This window comes from Vespa velutina, chromosome 14 (assembly GCF_912470025.1).
Source record: "Vespa velutina chromosome 14, iVesVel2.1, whole genome shotgun sequence".
Classification (NCBI taxonomy): domain Eukaryota; kingdom Metazoa; phylum Arthropoda; class Insecta; order Hymenoptera; family Vespidae; genus Vespa; species Vespa velutina.
Window position 1 is genome coordinate 2,235,758 of NC_062201.1, and position 17,068 is coordinate 2,252,825.

Sequence of the window (17,068 nt, forward strand, 5' to 3'; positions counted from 1 at the left end):
TATACATACATATATATATCGTTTCATTTAAATACATACATATATATATATATATAATACACGTAATATATCGCGTCATTTATAGATGATAGATTATAGATGACAATGAACTTGTTCGCGAGCATGAACCCGGCTTTCGAAATTACAATCAGTGACGCGTAATTCACGTGTAGTAATACTATCACCGGATGATGTATAATACAGCGAAGGTTGGGCTTGGAATTTCGAGAGTGTTCGGGCTCCTTGTTTTTTCTTTATGTCTCTCTCTCTCTCTCTCTCTCTCTCTCTCTCTCTCTCTCTTTCTGTTTCTCCCGAAAACTTTCGAAGACATTGAACTCGGTGCAAACTGAAATGGAACGAGAGAGTCAGCGCCGTGTCTCTCATTTCGAGGCCTGCCGAAATCAAGTTCAGGGCCAGCGAACACGCAGGTTTGTTTGGCCTTCGTTTCCTTTATAAACGCTCTCGAAATATTCTTTTCTTTTCTTTTCTTTTCTTTTCTTTTCTTTTCTTTTTTTTCCCTCCCATTACGAGATCGAAACAATCTTACTCCTTTCCCTCCATGACACTTCTCTCTTTTCAACATAGTATTCAATCAATGTGAAATAATTATTATAATGTTTTTCTTTTTTCTCCCTTTTCTTTTCTTTTTCTTCTTTTTTGTAAGTTAAAAAAAAAAACAAAAAAAAAAAAGGAAAAGAAAAAAGAAAAAAGAAATTTCCTTATTTCACGACGCCCTATCCTTATTCACGATTCCTTATCCTTGTTTACGATAATTTTTTTTCTTTCTTGATCTTTTTGTTTCCCTTTTTTCTTTCTCTTTCAAGTGCGTTACGTCTCATTCCATCTCTCTTTCCATTCGTAACCCTGTTATCATTACTATTTATATCATTTTCACTATCATCAATCATTCTCATTATGTTATTATTAGATTATATCTATATTTATATATATATATATATATTATTATTATTTGTTTCTTTTTCATTTTCATTCTTTTTTCTTTTTTGTATATTTTATAAAGTTTTAATTATATTATACGATACCGTATCATGGCATTTTTTTCGACATGTTATGTTTCATTTAACATATCTTTTTTACACATATCTATCATTATTACTATTATTATCACTAATACAACAATTATTGTTATATTATTATCTCATTAAAATTATCATTATTATTACTATTAAATTATTATTATTATTATTATTATTATTATTATTATTACTATTATTAGTATACGAATTGTAAGTATAAGTAAATTCAATCGTTAATTTTTCGTCGATCACAATTTTATTTTCTTTCATATTTTCAATTAAATTTTCGTACTAAAGAAAGATACGTCACGAAAATCTTATATTTTTGTTTAAGCATTACTACATTTATTTTAATAAATAATTGAAATTTTTTTTTTTATTACAAATGACTATACGTATAATTCTAGATGGATAAGAAAAATTTGTAAAATATTTAAAAGAAGAATACAATTCTAATGGAACCAAAGAAAAATACAAATACGCTTAAGCATTATTATTATTATTATTATTATTATATATTTTACACACACACACACACACACATATATATATATATATATTGTAATATGTGTATTCTTATATGTATATTAAAACCATAGATAAATATTATGAAAGATTTCAGGAAATAATAATCGATAAAACGAAGAAAAAAAGAAAAAAAGAAAATTCTAATATAAATCAATCTCTTATTATGAATATTAATAAACCATAAGAAAGAAATTAAATGTGATTGTCATAAGGTGTCAATCGGTCTGAACGAAAGAACAAACAATTATAATTTATATGAATATAAATATATTTTGAAAAGAGAAATAAGAAAGAGATGATGAAGTGTGGAAAGGAAGGAACGTTGCTGACGAATAAAAGGGAAGGGATGAAAAGGAGGCAAAGAAAGAGAAAGAGAGAAAGAGAGAGAGAGAGACATAGAAAAAGAGAAAGAGAAAGATTCTGTCAAGAGAAGGGAGCGGAAGAAAAGGAAGAGAATATCGAGGTCAAGTGGCACACGATAGTAGGCAGCGATGAGGCCTACTTTACTTAAACTAGACTAAGGCTCGTGGTAAAACGCAAAACAGTAACTACAACGAGAAAGGTTGCGGGTGCGCTCGCGATCACACACAACTCACACAATGTCGAGTCTTTCTCGATTCTCGGACGACGCGGACCTTTCTAATCGGTTGGCCTGTATTTTCGATCGTTCGAAGCGAGGTATTATCCTCGTTACTTCTCGTAAGTGTTACATCCCGTCAAACGACGCTTCTCTCTTCGTCGTGCTTTCTTAAGTCGCATAACAGTACGACAAGTTAACATTTCAATCGATAAGTCGCTACGAATTTTATGAATCCTATCTATTATCATTGGAAAATTTTTTTTTTATCGACGATCGATTCGAAAAAATCATTCGTACGATCATCGTACGAATCGATCTTCGATTGATTTTCTATCGATTGATTTGTTCTTTTTTTTTTTTTTCTTTCATTTTTTATTTTTTTTTCTTTTTTCTTTTCTTGTCTTCACACCTTGTCCATATTTTTCCTCGATACAATCGATTATTTTTGAGAGTAATTTCAAGATTTTCACGACCGTCTCTATTTTAGACGTATCAATTCGATCACGAAATCCACGACGAAGATATTTCAATTTACTAAGTATTATCTATTATCTTTCTCTTTTCCATTCTTTTTTTGTTTTTCTTTTATATCTCTACGAAAATAATCAATTCTTTTTAATTCTGAATTTATTTCTATCGCGTTTCTCTAAGTAATGTTATTTTTATTCGTATAATTTAATGATCCTTAGCTGGTATAAATTCTGGATAAGAGAGATCAAAGGTCAATATTTACGAGCGTTTTGTTAAAGATATTATCGAAGCAGATCAATTTTATTTAATTCGAATTAACATGGATTATTTTGGTTTTATTAAATTCTGTATAATTTCAATTTTTATCCGAATCTTTTTTTTTTCTCTCACTTTTTTTTCTCTCTTTTTTTTTCTTTTCTTTTTTTTTTTTTTTTTTTTTTTTTTTTTTTTTTTTATATACGACTTTTAACGATGGAAATTTTATCGAGGAAAATATAGTATAAAATCAATTCTAACGTTCGTTAGAATTTCATTACAACTTTATTCGATTTCTACGAACTGATTTTTTCTAATTCTAACGTGTTATTATTATCATTATATTTCGTAATAACAATCTAACATAGAATCATTTTAATTTCTACGATCAGTTAATTAGTCGAACGAAATAATTAATTATATAAAAATTGGCTTAATACAGTAAATTCAATTATCCCTATACATATCAATTATCCCTTTGACGTTTGAAAAATTTATTCCTAACGTTATTTCCGTTTGAGACGTAAGACAAATCAAATGATGATTAATCCGTTCGTTCATTTTGATACATACATGCGTTAAATTTGATTCAATTGATATTACGCGTTTGATTTCAATTTAAAACATATATTCTTTTTAAGGCATCTTTTTGGCAATGTTTCTTTCTTTTTTTTTTTCTTTTTATATATATATATATATATATATATATATATATATATATATACCGATATAATTTAGCTCGTACTCAAATGGTTACAGAAAGAGAGAGAGAGAGAGAGAGAGAGAGAGAGAAAGAGAGAGGGAGGAGAAGAGAGATAGAAAAATACGGATTTCGTTGGACTTTCAATGAGGGTCCATAAGGAACGATAATGTTTTCTAAACAAGTCGACGTGCGTTACGACAGTCGGAAAGACAATTATGTAATCTCACGTCTGACAACGTGGATCGATTAGATAACAACGTTGTCGATGAGACCGTAATGTGCTGTATTGAATTCAAAGTTCACTTCCTGCACTTCGTCGTCTCCATGATGAATCTTATCTCCTCTATTGCTTGCTCGTTCTTTTTTTTCTTTTTCCTCTTTTTTTTCTTTTCTTTTTTTTCCTTTCCTCTCTTTTCTTTCCTTTCCATTGCGCTCGTCTCTTCTCTTCCCTTTTTTCTCTCCTTCCTTTTTCTATTTTTCTTTTTTCTCTCTCTTTTTGTTTTTGTTTCCTTTTCTTTTTATTTTTTCTTTTTTCTTTTTCTTTATTTTTTTCTTTCCTTTTTTTTTTTTTAATGTGTCTACGAAAGAAAGGAGGCGCGACGGTGTCAACCTTCGGACCAAACGCATCGTAATACTCACTCACGTTCGTTCCTTATCGCTATTATTTTTTCTTTTTTTTTTTCTTCTTTTCTTTTTTTTTTTTTTTTTTTTTTATTTATTTTTCTCTCCTTTTTCTTTTTAGATAAAAAGAAAAAAATTTACTAACACCGGGCAAAAAATGAAGAGATATGTTTCATTCGAAAATAAACAAAACGTGTTCGAGATAAGTATTTACTATCTTTATCAATCGTAAATTAATCCGTTATGAACTTGTTCTTTGTTCGAGAAAAATTCCTCGAATAATATTTGTCTCCATATCGTGCTTTAATCTAAGATCTTTCGTTTTTTTTTCCTTTTGTTTTTTTGTTTTTTTTTTTGTGTTTTTTTTTTTGTTTTTTTGTTTTTTTTTTTTATAAATTTTATAAATTACAACAGTTCCTGTCATTGGAAAAATCATTTGCAAACGATTTCTTTTTTCTTTTTTTTTACAAATTTTTTACGAATATCTATTAGATTCATTTTAAATAAAAATTTATTCAATGTGATTATATGTGTTTATGAAAAATTAAATTATTTAATTTTCGTGTTTATATATATATATATATATATATATATATATATATATATATCTATAATAAAATACATTTGAATGAAATTGTGTACGTATTTTGTATCAATAAAAAAAAAAAAAAAAAAAAAAAAAAAAAAAAAAAAAAATTAAATTAAATTAAATAAAAAAAAAAATTATAGAAAATTTGCCTTTCGTTCAGAAAAATTTCGCAACAATTTATTATATTAGACAAATTTAAAAATTATTCTATGATTAGGAAATTATAAAAGACAAATTTTTTTATTAATCTTTACAAGCTTATACATTAGATAAGAGTAATTTTGCAAAATTTCACAATATACAAAGAAACGGTCACTTTATAATGTTCGTATCTAACTGATCAAGATCTGATTAGAATGTTTAGGAAAAGTCAATCACAGTAGGAGTTCCAATCAGAGTTCATTTTGTAATTTGTAAAATTGTTTTGAAAAAAATGATGAATTTTAAAAAAACACTTATAATAAAATTTTAGAAAGAGAATTTCTAGATTGCTCGTTTTCGTGAAAAGTAATTCGTAGATTACAATTGGTAAGAATAATATTCAACGATATATCGGATCGTAATTGTGTGCAATGGCGATGTTGAATCGTTGAACTCGAAGAAAGAAAAATATATCGGCTATTATTGTCGTCGTAAAATACTATGAGTCGCGGTTAAATGGAAACAAAGCGGGGAATTTAACGAAAGATTCCACGTAAGCTCTTGCAACAATTGGTAACAGGTTTGAGTTTGCTGTTTGTTTTGACATGATCGCGACACATTTAACTATATACTGTGTCAGAGATTTCTTGCATATCACATTCTAAGAACAAAAAGATTATTTTCTTTTCTCTTTTCCTTTTTGTTTTTGTATATTTTTTTTTCTTCTTCTTCTTCGTCTAAAAGGAAAATTATATGCTGCATATATATATATATATATATATATATATATATATATATATATAAATAACTTTTCAATAACTTTTGTAAGGTTTTGAAATGAAATTGTAAAGAAAAAAAAAAAAAGAAGAAAGAAATAATATAATCGAATCTCTTTAATCGACGCTAATTGTCTTATTAAAAAATGATGATTTAATTTTATGTGATAAATAAAATCAATTAGGCTTATTATTTTAATAAATCATTAAATTTACTAAATTTACTAATGAATGATCCACCTCTCTCTCTCTCTCTCTCTCTCTCTAAATTTTCCAATAAAAAATTACTATTTACTATATTACTACTTGTTACTTATTTATTAGATATACAATAGTAAGAGATTAAAAATAGAAAGAAAAACAAAATATCGTTCATTCAGATATAAAATCTTGAAGATTTCGACATTATTACTACGTAATGTTGAAATTTTCGATTATAAAAAAAAAAAAAAAAAAAACAGAAAAAAAAAAAAAAAAAAAAAAAAACAAAAAAAAAAGAAAGAAAGAAAGAAAGAAAAAATTTATTTATCTATAGAACAACATTCTAATGAATAAAATTTCCTAAACATTACTAATATCAATAAATTCGTTATTATTAAATCGACATAGATGACTATTCGAAATCGCAAATCAATCTCATGAGATGGAAGCGGCCTAATTTTGCATCCATATCCACACACACACACACACACACACATAAATTTATACAGGATGATGTGTTTAACATTATCTTTCTTTGCATTGGACGGGCCAAATGTTGACGTCTGTCTCTCTCTCTCTCTCTCTCTCTCTCTCTCTCTCTCTTTCTCACTGTGTGTGTCATATACGTTCCATCACGAAGTTTATACTTGGCCGAGTCGGGTCTTTGTTTCACGGCAGTATTTTAAGCACAAGATATCGAGTAATTCATTATTCTTGAGAACAATGTCAGAGCAGCAGCGGGAAGATCTTTCGGTGTTAAAAATCGTTTCGACGTTCGGGTCGTTGAGGATTTAAATCACATCAAGAAAGTAGGTCCCAATAGTATTACATTATATATATATATATATATATAATAATGGCGTTCAACGTCTTTCCCGTTAAAATCGGATCATCTTAAGTGATCCAACTTAAATTGTAACGTAGTAAGTCGATGAAAATTTTCTGTGATACTCTAGAAATATATTTTTCCTTGATTTATATATAAGTATCGAGTCAACCTCGATTTTTCGTTGAATATAACAGATCTATCTATTATACTTTTGTACGAACAAACGTGACAGTGTTAAATCTATATAACGACAACATCGAATAATAATGAAATTTTATCGTTCACGTAAAAATCTATTAAGCTTTTTTGCGATAAACGTATTATATATATATATATATTTCTTTTTTTTTTCCTTCTATCTTTCTTTCTTTCATTTTTATTTTCTTTTTCCTCTTTCCTTTCTCTTCGTTATTTATCATTACGTAAATGATAATAAGTTTATTAATATCTATAGAGAGAGAGAGAGAGAGAGAGAGAGAGAGAGAGAGAGAATATTTTTAAATATCACTTTATAGATAAAACGTCTTCAAAATTTTATCACGAATTGTTCTTCAAACTTATTCGATCATAAATAATTTTTATCGTTGAATTAATAAGATGACGATAAAAGAAAATCGTCAAAGACAAAGTTATTATAATAATATTTTACAAAAATTTCTTCTTGTCTATTTTGTCGCTATTAAAATATTTCTTCATCTTTATAAACATTAAAAATATATATTACAAATTTTATCATAAATCATTTGTTCGTTAATTGATCGATTTTCTTTTTTCTTATCTTTACAATTTATCCTTCGTTAAATAATCGTAACATTGTTAATAATAATCGATGAAACAAGTGTCAAGAACAAATGGTAAAAAAAAAAAGAAATATTAATTATGCCGTTGTATTAATTACACTAGTTATCATAAAAAAAAAAAAAAAAAAAAAAAGAAAAAGCAACGACAAAAACAACAACAATTGAAAATTTAATACAAATCTAATATAGATCAATGATCACGAGTAGTGTACAATTTTTTTCTTTTTTTCTTTTTTTTTTCTTAGTAAAATTATCAATGAACGAAAAAGTATGATAAAACCTTTTTGAACAAAGTCTATCTAATTTAGTTCTCTCTCTCTCTCTCTCTCTCTCTCTCTCTCTCTCTCGCTGTCTGTCTCTCTCTTATTTATTATCTATCTATCTATCCATCAATTTCTAAACAGATTGACGACATCAATCACAATCGATATAATTTCGATCGCGATCATTAAATTGGTAATAATAACTTTACGATAGAGAATTTCTAATTTCGCTGGGAAGACTCTCCGTCGAACGTAGAAAGATCATGAAAACGAGGAGAAAGTATGTAATCATTGTGAAAAAGTAGACGAACTGAATTTTCTCGCGAGGTGTGCATCGCGTGCTTTCACTCACGATGCACTGCTGTGTATGCGCGCGCGCGTTCACACACATGCATGAATGCATGCACGCGTGCATGCATGCATTCATGCAAGTAGCGACAAATTACACATCGATCGTTCGATTCGTCGTAAAAATTTTCCTCTAAAAAAAAAAGAGGAAAGAAAAAACTAAAAAAAAAAAAAAGAAGAAAGAAAGGAAAGAAAGAAAAATTGAGAATAGAAACGAAAAGAGATAAATAAATAAATAAATGAATAAATAAATAAATAAAAAAGAAAAAAATGCGAGTGTTATTTTCTTTATCTCTCTTTCTCTCTCTCTCTCTCTCTCTTTCTCTTTCATTTTTCCTCCCCACCCCGTCCCTCCCGATCACTCACCCTTCCCGCACAACCTTCATCACCACCACCATCTTCTCATTTTTCTCAGTATTACCCAGGAGAAACTTACTACGTAATTAATATAATATTTTTTTTTATCGAATTCCGATAGTGCGCGCTATATTTGGGTCACGGTAACGGTCGAGTATACGTATGTATATCAGCAACGTGCTTCGATTTTATCATCTCTCTCACGTGGATCGGAAAAAATTGATCCTCGTTTGCCGATAATGATATAAGGATTAAAATCTCGTCGTTTATATATTCATTTCTATTTCATTTATTTATTTATTTATTAATTTCTTTTATATCGTTTCTTATACCTTTATTTATTTATTTATTTATTTATTTATTCATTTATATTTTCATTCGATAGAACGGATAATCATAAGAAGATAAAAGTCCGATAAGAATCTTGCAATTTCTCCTTTCTAAATTGACTCAAATACTTATAAAAAAAAAGAAAAAAAAGAAAAAAAAGGAAAAAAAAGAAAAGAAAAAGAAAATATATATCCTTGGTGACTGTATATATATATATATAATTTTTTTTTTACGTCACCTTCCAATCTTATTTTTCGAGATCGGATCTCTTAGCAAAAGAGACTTTCGTTACTTTCCAAAGCGTTCGAGTAACTTTACGTTCTTCTAACTCCTGATAATAAAATGTACAACGAGTAACGTACTTACATACGTGTATAGAGTACATATATATATATATATATATATATATATATATATATATATATATATGTACGTTGTATATTTCACTAGAGAAAGACGCCTCTCTAGCTTCTACTTTTTAACGCCTACGGTTGTCTACTTTATAATGAAGAATGGCGCAATAATAGACACATATATAAACAGATATACATGTATGTATATATATATTATAAGCATGTATATGTACACATACACATATATAAATATATATATATTTATATATATTTATATAAAATATAAAGTAAATACACAGAACTACATTGAGATCGAATGTATTATCTTATTTAATATTATATATTCTTAAGAAAGAAAGAGATAGACAGACAGACAGAAAAAGAGAGAAAGAGAGAGAGAGAGAGAGAGAGAGAGAGAGAGAAAGAGTGAGATATCAGAGACATTCTATCTCTCTAACTATTATAGAAATTTTGCAAAACTATATAGAATGAGAAGAAAAGAAATGAGGTGCTAATGTGGTGGGGTTGTTGGGAGGGATGGGGTGAGGGGAATTGAGATTCGGAATGGATTGTAAAGTTGTTTCGGGGGTGGGGACGAAGAAGAAAGAGGCTGGTTACCAATCGAGAACTTACTTTTAATATATATGCCTTTCCTTCACCGCAAGAGAAAGTGCCGATTCGTTTGCTATCACGGCAGGGAGAGTAGCCGAGAACTTCTAACTTTACGACGACTTCTCTCTCTCTCTCTCTCTCTCTTTCTCTTTTTCTTTCTCTTTTTCTTTCTCTTTTTTTCTTTCTCTTACGAATCTCTTTCTCTCTTTCTCTGTCTTTCGTATCGACCTCGAATAGACACGATGTGGTTCAATGTCCCATTCGCTTGAGAAAAGAAGAAGAAGAAGAAGAAGAAAAAGAGAGAGAAAAAAAAAGAAGAATAAAGAAAGAAAAAGAGATAAATTCTTATCATGCTAAATTCTCTCAACACAGTTTCCACCTTTTCGATCTATCTCTCTCGATTATTCCTTCCATCGAATATTTATTTCTATTTTTAATGAACGGAATTACTTTCTATCGATTATTTAAAAAGGAAAAGAAAAGAAAAGGAAAAAAGAAGAAAGGAGAAAAAAAAGGATGCTATAATTACCATATTGCGTATACTCTTTTTATGTATTATCCGTACATATATGCATGCAGGTTATATGCCTATATGGATATATGTATATTATAGGAAAATGTCATTATTTCGGATATATATATATATATATATATATATATATATATATATAATATCATGTTTTTTATAAACAATATTATTGTATTTTTATAACAATATTAATTAATTTTACAGAAAATTATTTATTTATTTATTTATTAATTTCTTTAGAGAATTACTTTTACAGCAAATTTATTATTTAAAATATTTTACAATTTACAAATTCTTCTTTTTTTCTCGTTACATCTATATACTACGTTCCTACTGATAATTTTATTACGCATGTGTATAATATATTTTTATAAAAAAAAAAAAAAAAAAAAAAAAAAAAAAAAAAAAAAAAAAAAAAAAAAAAAAAATGTGAACCATCGTTAACAAATTTATTTATGAAGGAACACAAAAAGTATTTCCTTCATAAATAATCTTATAAAACAGATATAAATCATCTTATTAAAATAATCTTATTATGCAATTTTTCATTAGAAGAAGAAGAAGAAGAAGAAGAAGAAGAAGAAAAAAGAAAAGAATTATTCCTTCACAAATGTTAATCAATAATTGTTATATAACAAGTCTCCTTTATAATTATATACATTTCTTTCCGTATGGATTATGTTTATTTTGAAAGAAGAAGAAGAAGAAGAAGAAGAAGAAGAAGAAGAAGAAGAAGAAAAAAGAAAACAAACACAAATAAAGAAATAAGAAAAATAAAAGAGAAAGAAAGAAAGAAAGAAAGAAAGAAAGAAAGAAAGAAAGAATGATAAAAAGGAAAAAGGAATGGTTTCGATTTATACCAACAACACATAGATGGTGTATATGATCGTGTTAACAATTAACACATCGTTTTCTTTATTTTTTTTTTCTTTTTTTCTTCTTTTTTCTTCTCAACAATGCTTATCTTATCGTTTAACGAAAGGAAAGAAAAAAAAAAAAAAAGAAATAGAAGAAAAAAGAAAAAAAAAGGAAAAAAAAAATAAAAAAAAAAAATAAAAGAAAAGATAACGCGTAACTATACTTGATTTTCATCTTACTTTTGGTAGGTCGAAGCACCGATGGGCCTGGACAATGGATTCCGTTGTTTCATAACACGATTAAGTAACGCACGACGTACGCGATGCGAGAAAATAATGCCAAGGTTTTTGGAGAGGAAGACGGTCTTCGTAGTAGATACATTTGTCCAGGTATATATATATATATATATATATATATATATATACACGTATCTATGCGTATCTATTTACATACTTATGCGGATATGTATATATTTATATGTGTACAATATGAGGTACTTGAACCAGGTCACCTGAATAATAGACACATTGTTTAAAATCGATGAAAATGTTTGATAAAATGAGATTTCTTTTATTTCTTTTCTCTCTTCCTCTCTCTCTCTCTCTCTCTCTCTCTCTCTTTCTGTCTCTCTCTGTCTCTCTTTCTCTCTCTTTTTTCTTTCTAACAAGCAATATTAAATTTATAGAAAATATTAAAATGATATCGTAGAATAAATCGAATAAATGATAGGCATGTTTATATTTGGAAAGTTTTAATAAAAAATTTGAAGTTTGTATCATGGACGTTGTATGAATGACGTTTTTTTTTTCTTTTTTTTTTTTTTTTTTTTTTTTTGTTTTTTTCTATAGAAAAATGAATTATTTTTATATCGTCGAACCGTTTTGACAAATGATATATCTTATTTAAATAAAATAGATTTATTACTAATGGATTTACTTGAATTTCTGACGCAATAAATCGATGAAATGTCGATGAGAATGTATTACTAGTATTGATACCTCGTTGGTGATCAATGATCAATGATTGGATCGGTGATTGATATTCTCTAAAAGTTTTTCATTTTAAAATATTGATTTGCGTTTTAAAAAAAAAAATCATTATGACCTTCGTAATTCAACGACGATGTATTTCCTTTGTAAAATATTTGCGATACGTATAAACATATATCCTATATTCGAAACTTAATAATTAATGTTTTTATGAAATCAATAGATTGAACGACGAGATATCGTTTGAAACGTAACAAAGTGTATATATATATATATTTTTGTTTTTTTGCATTGTTCAGTAGTAGCTCTGAGAAAAAGAAAAAAGACAAAAACAAAAACAAAAAAAAAAAAAAAAGGAAAAAAAAATTAATAAGACTCAAATGGAATTAAATTTATTAACGATAGATTTATTACTTTTCGAAGAATATGTCAAAAGAAATTTTGTAATGGCGTTTTCATTTCTCTTGTGAAATTTCTGTTTCTGTCCCACGGCATAACGTGTAACGCGAAATACACATGGATATGTATTTATGTGTATATAAACGTGTGATACCGAAACCAGGTCATCGGTATAATACTGTATTATACTGTATAAAATCGATGAAAATCTTTGATACTACATTCTTATTTTATAGGGGAAAAAAAAAAAAAAAAAAAAAAAAAAAAATACGTCCATTTCTAATATTGTCCAATAACAAATATTTTAATAATTTATCTTATTTCATTCGATTATTATTATTATATGATGTATGATTAAATTCTAAGATTTTTATAGGATTTCATTCATGTCTTATTAAAAATGATTTCTCAAAATATATTTTAATAGTTCTGAAAGATAACGTCAATATATATTTATTAAAGATTTATTCCTTTATTCGAAAATCATTTAATAAACATTTATAAACTACATGATTAAAGATCGTTCATTTTGTTTGAAATTTGTTGTCTTTGATATCAAATAATTTGAAACTTGCGAGATATATATGTGTGTGTGTGTGTATGTATGTGTATGTGTATATGTATGTGTGTGTGTGTGTATATGTGCATATGTAACATGAGATATTATAAAACCAGGTCACCTGAATAATAGAATATTGTTTAAAATCGATAAAAATGTTTGATAGGAGATATCAACGTGTTTTCTTTTCAAAATGAATTTCAATCAAATTCTAATGATACAGAGGTTTCAATCAAATAACTGATACGTCAATAAAATTCTAAGATATCAATACGAATAATCTTTATCGTTTAAATGAATGTCGAACGAACAATCATTTTTTTTATTGTTCGACAAGGAGTACTCGGAGAGATGATAGAATTCATAAAAAAGAAAAAAAAAAAGAAAGGAAAAGGAAAAGAAAATCAAAAAAAAAGAAAAAAAAAAGAAAAAAAAAACAGTAGAAAAAGAAAGAAAGAAAGAAAGAAAGAAAGAAAAAAAGAAAAAAAATCATGGTATTATCAATTTATGTTGGTTAATGTTGGAACGTATGAAACATGTATAAACATCACGTATGAAGGTCGCGTCTCATGCTTTGTTTGGGACTTTCTGTCACGTGCACGCACACAGGCGCGCGCGTGACATAATTTGAAACATATACAATATACATATACATAGATATAAATATAACTAATGTAAAAGAAAAAGGATATCGTTCGATGATAAAAAAAAAAAAAAAAAAAAAGAGAGAAAAAAAAAAAGAAAAAAAGAAAAAAAAGAAGAAAGAAGAAAAAAGAAAACAAGGAAAAGGAAGGAGAAAAAAGAGCAGAAGTTTAAAGAGCGAGAAGAAGAAAGAAAGAAAGAAAAAAAAAGAGAAAAAAAGACGAAGAGAACAAGAGAGAGAAAGAGAGAGAGAGAGAGAAAGAGAGAGAAAGAGGGAGAGAGAGAGAGAGAGAGAGAGAGAGAGAGAAAGGAAAACGTAGGAGGATAGGAAGAGAGATGGTTGTCATTTTGTGGGTCATGGCGATGACGTGTTTTCAAAGGGGCTCGTGTGTAACGGGACAATTTGTGGGCTGCCGGTGGACGCTCGGGTGGGTGTCCGTATCGAAAGAGCGGTGAGAAGAGAAGAGAACAGAACAGAACAGTAAAGAAGAGAAGAGAAGAGAAGAGAAGAGAAGAGACGAAAAGAGTAGAGAAGAGAAGAGGGTGAAGGGGTAGGGGGAGAACTAAACGAGGGTAATGTAGGTCAGTAAATGTATAGCCAGCACTTTCTCCGGACCGTTCGAAAACTGGCTTCGACGCGCGAACACCGTACATATTTTCTCTCTCTCTCTCCCTCTCTCTCTCTCTCTCTCTCTCTCTCTTTCTTATTCGTGTCTACGTGCACGAAGCACTTATTTCACGTTAACCATGCTTCCTTGTCAGGACGATACGAACGGACGAACGTAACGGGACGCACCCGAAACGGGTTCTCCTCTCTCGTATCATCGTCCTCGTCTCTCTCAGGAAACGTTTTTGGAACGTATCAAGGCCGAGAATTACGTGCTATATGTCTTTTATTTTTTTTTTTCTTTTTGTTTTTTTGTTTTTTTTTTTTTTCGAGGTTAACCTCAAGGATTCCTAGTTTTTTTCCGCTTACTTTTCGTGTACGTAAGGAAGCAAGCAAGCAAGCAAGCAAGCAAGCAAGTAAGTATGTACGTATGTACGTATGTACTTATTTACTTACCTACATATACTATATAATCTATGATCGTTATCATATTACTTTTAGAGCTTTTCTATTTCTTTTCTTTTCTTTCCCCTTCTCCTTTTTCTTTTTTTTCTATTTTATATATATATATATATATATATATATATATATATATATATATATATATTGTCGAAACGTGAAAAACAAATTATTATTTATATAATTATTGTGAGAGAACGTATTACTGTATAATAGTATTTACATATATAAAATTATATATGTTATATTGTTACGTCATAGATATATTATAATTATATATTATATTATATATTAAATTTATATATAACAGTAAATATAATATATAATAGTATAATATTATTGTATTTCTTGGAAATGTATAATACTGATAATAATTATCGATAGCGTGCGTAATTCTGACGTTAAATAATTTGACATATTTGACGATGATTTGTTTGTTTTCTTTCTTTTTTCTTTCTTTTTTTTTTATGTTATATATATCAAAACTTATTTCTAAAACTTTTTATCTCGAATTGAAATTTTTTACATTATCCATTTTATAATATTACACAATGAAAGATCTCTAATGGATTTAGAAATGATCATTTTGTTGGATTACGCGTTTCGCGTAATTTTATTTTAAAATAAAATTCACTTCGATGGTAATCATCGATGTACAATCAAATGAATAAGAAAAAACTTAATTGCCATTGTCGTTTTTATCGAATCAGTTTTTCTTTTTCTTTTTTTTTTTTTTTTTTTTTTTGACGAGACATACGCGACACGTGACGCGTAAACGTTGTAGAGAGTGAAATTGCAGCATTAGATCCGGTGACATAGAATTTGTTTACCGTTAGATCGTTCCTATCGACTGATATCACGATCGAGATGAATAGACTTAAACGATTAGCGTGTCGAAATTCGAAAAATTGACCCAAATTTATGTCTAATTTCTCTCTCTCTCTCTCTTTCTCTCTTTCTCTCTTTCTCTCTTTCTCTCTTTTCCTTCGTCTTTCTTTTTTTAGATAGAGCCGGTAAAAAATGGACAGAAAAATGTTAAGAACCATCGTGATGTGTCAACGTCTAACGGTGTCTATTTTTGTGTGAGCCTGCGAATTAGGCACAGGTCACGATAATAGTACTGTTATTCTCAAATTCGTTTTGGAGAGACAACGTAGGCTCAATTTTCAAGGTCAAACTCGGATCGTTCGCTCATTAAACGGGGTCATACATTTAGACGAACTCATTCTCCACTTTTATTTCATACTTTTCTTTTTTTTTTTTTTTTTTTTTTTTTAATATTATATCTTTTTCGTTCATTCTTTCGCGATTGAGAAAAGCGCAGTTTTCTTTTTTTCTTTCGATCAAATTTCTATTCGTAAAAAATCGTACGTGATAATGAGATTTTTTTTTTTTTTTTTTTTTAGGATTTGAATGAGTGAACAGGTGATTTGAAACGACAAGTATATTTATATTATCGTTGCTTGGATAGTAGTTTTTGCGTTCACGGTCGAAGAAATTCCATAAAGAAATTCAACGTTCTAGCGAGAGCTCTCGTGGAGAGCTTAGTTAGAAAGGCGACAGGGATTTTAAGTGGCTCCGAGGAAAGTTAGAAGAAGAAAATAACTGAGTGTGAGATAAGACCGATGTCGATGCATTACATTCGCAAATGCGACGTGGAATATTACGATAGGAGCGCGTGAAAGTTGGGCTCGTTTTGCTAGGAAACCAACGACTACGACAACAACAACGACGACGACGACGACGACGACGACGACGACGACGACGACAACGATGACGATGACGTTCGTCGTTCCATTTCGTTTCATATTTTCTTCAATTTTTTATTGCCCTTATCGTATATCTTCTTATTTTGATTAATGAGTCAATGTCAAAAAAAAATGAAAGAGAGGGAGAGAGAGAGGAAGAAAGATTTAAATACACATTTTAGTCATTAATGTCTTTTTTTTAATCTCTTATATAACATTAAATTATTTAATTTTTAATTTATTCCAAAACAAAATTTCAAATAATATATTGTTTAATGAAAATTAATTTAATGATAATCGAATATATGGAAAATAATATATTATAATTTTAAAGTTATCCTACGAGTTTATTTATTTTATTTATTTGTTCATTTTATACTATATAATTTCATTTATAAACATAATATTTAGATACATTCTATTTTAATTATCGTTATATTTTATATCTATATTTTCTGTTAAAATTTGAACATTTTTAAAAAAT

At 28.2% G+C, this 17,068-nt stretch overlaps 2 long non-coding RNA genes across 2 annotated transcripts; both read left to right on the plus strand.

Annotated features, from left to right (window-relative positions):
* The first annotated feature begins 2,060 nt into the window (after positions 1 to 2,060).
* On the plus strand, positions 2,061 to 4,408 carry LOC124954043. Its single transcript, XR_007102423.1, has 3 exons — positions 2,061 to 2,264; positions 4,162 to 4,217; positions 4,317 to 4,408. It is a non-coding gene; the product is annotated as an uncharacterized LOC124954043 (long non-coding RNA).
* A 6,635-nt stretch (positions 4,409 to 11,043) lies between these two features.
* On the plus strand, positions 11,044 to 11,956 carry LOC124954042. The gene is made up of 2 exons (XR_007102422.1): positions 11,044 to 11,199; positions 11,430 to 11,956. It is a non-coding gene; the product is annotated as an uncharacterized LOC124954042 (long non-coding RNA).
* The last annotated feature ends 5,112 nt before the right edge of the window (positions 11,957 to 17,068 follow it).